Below are 7067 nucleotides of genomic sequence, written 5' to 3' on the forward strand. Positions count from 1 at the left end.
TCCGGGCAGGTGAACAAAATCTACCTTATATTTGCTCGGATGAGTGTTTAGGCCTTGAGCATGTCACAATACAAAAGTCTTTCGCCTTCTTCAGAGTGTCACATGATGCTGTCTTGTGACCCGTCTTTATCAGCTGATGTTCCATGAGGGCGTGACTTACCTGTCACAAGAATGAAGGCAAGTCACGCCCCCCGCTGTCCGTTCACTCCGCCAAGATGCTGGTCCAGGTGGTAGAAAGGATGAAGGCTCCCTTGTCTCTGTTCATGGTTTTTATGCCTCGCTTGCAGATCTCAATGGCCTCTCTGATCCAGCGCTGTTGTTTGTTCTCTTCTGTGCGGATGACCCTGCCCTTCTCCCGGTCCATGATGTGGTTTTCCCTTTTGCAGTGGTCAGTGATTGCTGATTTGTAATGTTCATGTTGTGCTTGTTCTTTTACTGCTCTGATTTTTTCATTTTTTTGACAGGTAAGTCACACCCTCATGGAACATCAGCTGATAAAGACGGGTCTCAAGACACCATCATGCGACACTCTGAAGAAGGCGAAAGACTCGCCGAAACATGTCAGGTAAAAAATTAACCTAAAACATAATTGTCTGCTTTTAATGAATCAGTCAAATATCAATAATAAGAAGACAAAATGAACCTAATACAAATAAATGAATGCTTAATAACTCCCCTGCACATGCTCCTAAAAATCCAAACCTTCACCTGTAAATAAAACGTCCCGACCTGAAGACATCTTAATGTTATTATTTTGTTATACACACAGTGCCGCCAAGTGGAATCAAAAATTTTTTTTAATTTTAATTTTCACGTACTGCACGGTGCCCTTTTGACGAATCCGACTGAAAATTAGTCAGAAAAGACTCAAGACAATGATCTTACTCTCTGCCGAATTTTGTGACGTTTTGGCAAAAGGCGTGGCTATTAAGGTGCTGAAAAGTCCGATTGTACTCTGTGGCAACAAAAGCTCCGGCAACATGACTCAGATGATCCTATCTTCTCGAAGTTGTACACATTTGAGGATACTTCAGCCCTGAAGACATCTACCAACTTATTTTACATCATAGTAGTAGCGCCACCAACTGGTAAAAGCTAATACAAGTTATTTTCTTGGATGTTTTTCTCCGTGCAACTCAACAAGGTCGCCCTCATATATGCTCGGATGACTGTTTCGGCCATGAGGATGTCACAATACGAAATTAGTCCTTTTTCGTGAAAAGTTGTGGGAGTGGCATTGCACTGTTCGGCAATAAAACAACGCTGATTATGAGGTTCTAAATATGAACGACAACTCGTGAAACTTTACACACACATCAGGCCGAGCAAATTTATCAATATTTTATACGTTAGTTGTGCAGCTTTTTTGAAATGGCTCGCCATGGCCCTCGAGAAATGTTAAAAAAAAGCAGCTCTGGTTGAGTGTTTCACCTCGCTTTTTGTAAATTTTATGGAGTACAGTGAACCCTCGGTTATCGCGGTTAATGGGGACCGAGACCACCCGCGAAAACTGAAAATCCGCGAAGTAGCGGCGCACCTTCAAAAATGCTTAAAAAAAATATACAATATATATAATAAATATATATATATATATATATATATATATATATATATATATATATATATATACGGGAAGAGAGAGAGTGAAATTCATGTTATAACAAAAAAAACTAATTATTATTAAAACGTATTATTTTTTTATTCCCCAGCCATTCTTTTTGTATTTATTTAATTACTCCGACTTTTACCTGCTGGTACGCCGTCCGGTGTGCCCTGTGAAATGAAAGGTGGCATTCTTTATTTATTTATTCATTTATTCATTCATAACTGACAGCCTCGCGCTCCGCTCGTGCCCGGGCAGAAGAGGTGCTCCAATTTGGCTTAACTGTGACACACGCCCGCCCTCCTCCCCCGGAGCTTCCATTCGGTTAAACTTAGGGGCCGCTTGGCACCGCCCGTGCCCGGGGAAGGTGCTCCTCTTCGGCTTACTGTGACGCGAGCATGCCCTCCTCCTCCGGAGCTTCCATTCGGTTAAACTTAGGGGCCGCTTGGAACCGCCCGTGCCCGGGGAAGGTGCTCCTCTTCGGCTTACTGTGACGCGAGCATGCCCTCCTCCTCCGGAGCTTCCATTCGGTTAAACTTAGGGGCCGCTTGGCACCGCCCGTGCCCGGGGAAGGTGCTCCTCTACTGCTTAACTGCCACGCACGCTGGCCGGAGCTCTGGTACGGTCCGAACCGCGCGAAACGTCGCCACCGATCGTGTCCGGGGGAACGTGCTTTTCTTCGTCCACTCTCCTCTTCGCCCACGCTCTTCTTCGGCGCACGCCGGCCGTCTAACCGCTCCAGCGCCCCGTCGTGCCGCTCGGCGAAACTACAATGCCCCCGAATATTTTTTAGACCCGCGAAGCACTGAATCCGCGAAAGGTGAACCGCGAAGTAGCGAGGGTTCACTGTATGTATAAGACCAAGACCTACAAAAAAGTCTCTTGGAGCAATGAGCTAGGTTTTACATTTTGAATTTACTTAAAAGGGGGCGGGTCACCACAATGGACTTTGTGTAGAAATTATTATTGGGGCCCGAGCAGCGACCGCGGCGAGGTCCCTATTGTTTTTGTAGAAAATATTATTACTTTTATTATTATTATTATTATTATTATTTGGGCCTGAGCAGCGACCGCTGCGAAGTCCCTATTGTTTTTGTAGAAATTATTATTATTATTATTTTTCCGATTGTTCTATCGCATTTTTGACCCCCGAAACATGCACAAAAACTCACCAAACTTGGCAGTCTCATCGGGCATGGCGAAAAATTTGATATTTTAACGTCTAATATGAACAGGAAGTGAGTTATGAAATTTTGAAAGTCCGACTTTTGCCCTTTTTTGCATGTTTACAGGGGTCATTCTTTTGCACCCTGTTCCTAAAGGCTTCATCTGATTGCCTTAAAATTCTGTCTGTAGCATCTGAAGACCTGGCACAAACACTGGGGCTAAAATTTTTTGTTTCCGAAATACTATATGACGGGGGCGGGGCATCAAAGTTTTCACTTAAGATTTCCTTCGCCGCAATGGACAAAATGCTTAATAACTCTCCTGCACATGCTGCTAAAAATCCCAAACTTCACATGTACATAAAGAGTCTGTACCTGAAGACATCTATATGTTTATATTCAGTTATACACCTTGCGCCAATCAATATCATTTTTTACATTTTGACGTACTGCACGGTGCCCTTTTAACGAATCTGATTGAAAATTGGCTAGAAAAGACTCAAGACATTAATCTTACTCTATCCCTATTTTTGTGACTTTCCTTCGAAGGGCGTGGCTATTACGGTGCCGCAGAGTCTGATTATTCTCCGTGGCAACAAAAGTTCCTGCAAAATGATTCAGATGATCCATCTTCTCGAAATTTTTCACATTTGAGGATATTCAGGCCCTGAAGACGGCTGCCAACTTATTTTTGATCGCAGTGGTAGCGCCACCAACTGGTTAAAACAAATACAAATTATTTTCGTTTATTTTTTTCTCCGGGCAGGTTAACAAAATCTACCTTACATTTGCTCGGATGAGTGTTTAGGCCTTGAGGATGTCACAATACGAAAGTCTTTCGCCTTCTTCAGAGTGTCACATGATGGTGTCTTGTGGCCCGTCTTTATCAGCTGATGTTCCATGAGGGCGTGACTTACCTGTCACAAGAATGAAGGCAAGTCACGCCCCCCGCTGTCCGTTCACTCCGCCAAAATGCTGCTCCAGGTGGTAGAGAGGATGAAGGCTCCCTTGTCTCTGTTCATGGTTTTTATGCCTCGCTTGCAGATCTCAATGGCCTCTCTGATCCAGCGCTGTTGTTTGTTCTCTTCGGTGCGGATGACCCTGCCCTTCTCCCGGTCCATGATGTGGTTTTCCCTTTTGCAGTGGTCAGTGATTGCTGATTTGTAATGTTCATGTTGTGCTTGTTCTTTTACTGCTCTGATTTTTCATTTTTTTGACAGGTAAGTCACACCCTCATGGAACATCAGCTGATAAAGACGGGTCTCAAGACACCATCATGCGACACTCTGAAGAAGGCGAAAGACTCGCCGAAACATGTCAGGTAAAAAATTAACCTAAAACATAATTGTCTGCTTTTAATGAATCAGTCAAATATCAATAATAAGAAGACAAAATGAACCTAATACAAATAAATGAATGCTTAATAACTCCCCTGCACATGCTCCTAAAAATCCAAACCTTCACCTGTAAATAAAACGTCCCGACCTGAAGACATCTTAATGTTATTATTTTGTTATACACACAGTGCCGCCAAGTGGAATCAAAAATGTGTTTTTATTTTAATTTTCACGTACTGCACGGTGCCCTTTTGACGAATCCGACTGAAAATTAGTCAGAAAAGACTCAAGACAATGATCTTACTCTCTGCCGAATTTTGTGACGTTTTGGCAAAAGGCGTGGCTATTAAGGTGCTGAAAAGTCCGATTGTACTCTGTGGCAACAAAAGCTCCGGCAACATGACTCAGATGATCCTATCTTCTCGAAGTTGTACACATTTGAGGATACTTCAGCCCTGAAGACATCTACCAACTTATTTTACATCGTAGTAGTAGCGCCACCAACTGGTAAAAGCTAATACAAGTTATTTTCTTGGATGTTTTTCTCCGTGCAACTCAACAATATGCTCGGATGACTGTTTCGGCCATGAGGATGTCACAATACGAAATTCGTGATTTTTCGTGAAAAGTTGTGGGAGTGGCATTGCACTGTTCGGCAATAAAACAAAGCTGATTATGAGGTTCTAAATATGAACGACAACTCGTAAAACTTTACACACACATCAGGCCGAGCAAATTTATCAATATTTTATACGTTAGTTGTGCAGCTTTTTTGAAATGGCTCGCCATGGCCCTCGAGAAATGTTAAAAAAAAGCAGCTCTGGTTGAGTGTTTCACCTCGCTTTTTGTAAATTTTATGGAGTACAGTGAACCCTCGGTTATCGCGGTTAATGGGGACCGAGACCACCCGCGAAAACTGAAAATCCGCGAAGTAGCGGCGCACCTTCAAAAATGCTTAAAAAAAATATACAATATATATAATAAATATATAAATATATATATATATATATATATATATATATATATATATATATATATACGGGGAGAGAGAGAGTGAAATTCATGTTATAACAAAAAAACCAAATTATTATTAAAACGTATTATTTTTTTATTCCCCAGCCATTCTTTTTGTATTTATTTAATTACTCCGACTTTTACCTGCTGGTACGCCGTCCGGTGTGCCCTGTGAAATGAAAGGTGGCATTCTTTATTTATTTATTCATTCATAACTGACAGCCTCGCGCTCCGCTCGTGCCCGGGCAGAAGAGGTGCTCCAATTTGGCTTAACTATGACACACGCCCGTCCTCCTCCCCCGGAGATTCCATTCGGTTAAACTTAGGGGCCGCTTGGCACCGCCCGTGCCCGGGGAAGGTGCTCCTCTACGGCTTAACTGCCACGCACGCTGGCCGGAGCTCTGGTACGGTCCGAACCGCGCGAAACGTCGCCACCGATCGTGTCCGGGGGAACGTGCTCTTCTTCGTCCACTCTCCTCTTCGCCCACGCTCTTCTTCGGCGCACGCCGGCCGTCTAACCGCTCCAGCGCCCCGTCGTGCCGCTCGGCGAAACTACAATGCCCCCGAATATTTTTTAGACCCGCGAAGCACTGAACCCGCGAAAGGTGAACCGCGAAGTAGCGAGGGTTCACTGTATGTATAAGACCAAGACCTACAAAAAAGTCTCTTGGAGCAATGAGCTAGGTTTTACAGGAAGTCGGCCATTTTGAATTTACTTAAAAGGGGGCGGGTCACCACAATGGACTTTGTGTAGAAATTATTATTGGGGCCCGAGCAGCGACCGCGGCGAGGTCCCTATTGTTTTTGTAGAAAATATTATTACTTTTATTATTATTATTATTATTATTATTAGGGCCTGAGCAGCGACCGCTGCGAAGTCCCTATTGTTTTTGTAGAAATTATTATTATTATTATTTTTCCGATTGTTCGATCGCATTTTTGACCCCCGAAACATGCACAAAAACTCACCAAACTTGGCAGTCTCATCGGGCATGGCGAAAAATTTGATATTTTAACGTCTAATATGAACAGGAAGTGAGTTATGAATTTTTGAAAGTCCGACTTTTGCCCTTTTTTGCATGTTTACAGGGGTCATTCTTTTGCACCCTGATCCTAAAGGCTTCATCTGATTGCCTTAAAATTCTGTCTGTAGCATCTGAAGACCTGGGACAAACACTGGGGCTAAAATATTTTGTTTCCGAAATACTATATGACGGGGGCGGGGCATCAAAGTTTTCACTTAAGATTTCCTTCGCCGCAATGGACAAAATGCTTAATAACTCTCCTGCACATGCTGCTAAAAATCCAAAACTTCACATGTACATAAAGAGTCTGTACCTGAAGACATCTATATGTTTATATTCAGTTATACACCTTGCGCCAATCAATATCATTTTTTACATTTTGACGTACTGCACGGTGCCCTTTTAACGAATCTGATTGAAAATTGGCTAGAAAAGACTCAAGACATTGATCTTACTCTATCCCTATTTTTACGACTTTCCTTCAAAGGGCGTGGCTATTACGGTGCCGCAGAGTCTGATTATTCTCCGTGGCAACAAAAGTTCCTGCAAAATGATTCAGATGATCCATCTTCTGGAAATCTTTCACATTTGAGGATATTCAGGCCCTGAAGACGGCTGCCAACTTATTTTTGATCGCAGTGGTAGTGCCACCAACTGGTTAAAACAAATACAAATTATTTTCGTTGATGTTTTTCTCCGGGCAGGTGAACAAAATCTACCTTATATTTGCTCGGATGAGTGTTTAGGCCTTGAGCATGTCACAATACGAAAGTCTTTCGCCTTCTTCAGAGTGTCACATGATGCTGTCTTGTGACCCGTCTTTATCAGCTGATGTTCCATGAGGGCGTGACTTACCTGTCACAAGAATGAAGGCAAGTCACGCCCCCCGCTGTCCGTTCACTCCGCCAAGATGCTGCTCCAG

The sequence above is a fragment of the Idiotropiscis lumnitzeri genome, unplaced genomic scaffold (genome assembly GCF_059441095.1).
Source record: "Idiotropiscis lumnitzeri isolate Australia: NSW breed Sydney's pygmy pipehorse unplaced genomic scaffold, RoL_Ilum_1.0 HiC_scaffold_280, whole genome shotgun sequence".
Lineage (NCBI taxonomy): Eukaryota > Metazoa > Chordata > Actinopteri > Syngnathiformes > Syngnathidae > Idiotropiscis > Idiotropiscis lumnitzeri.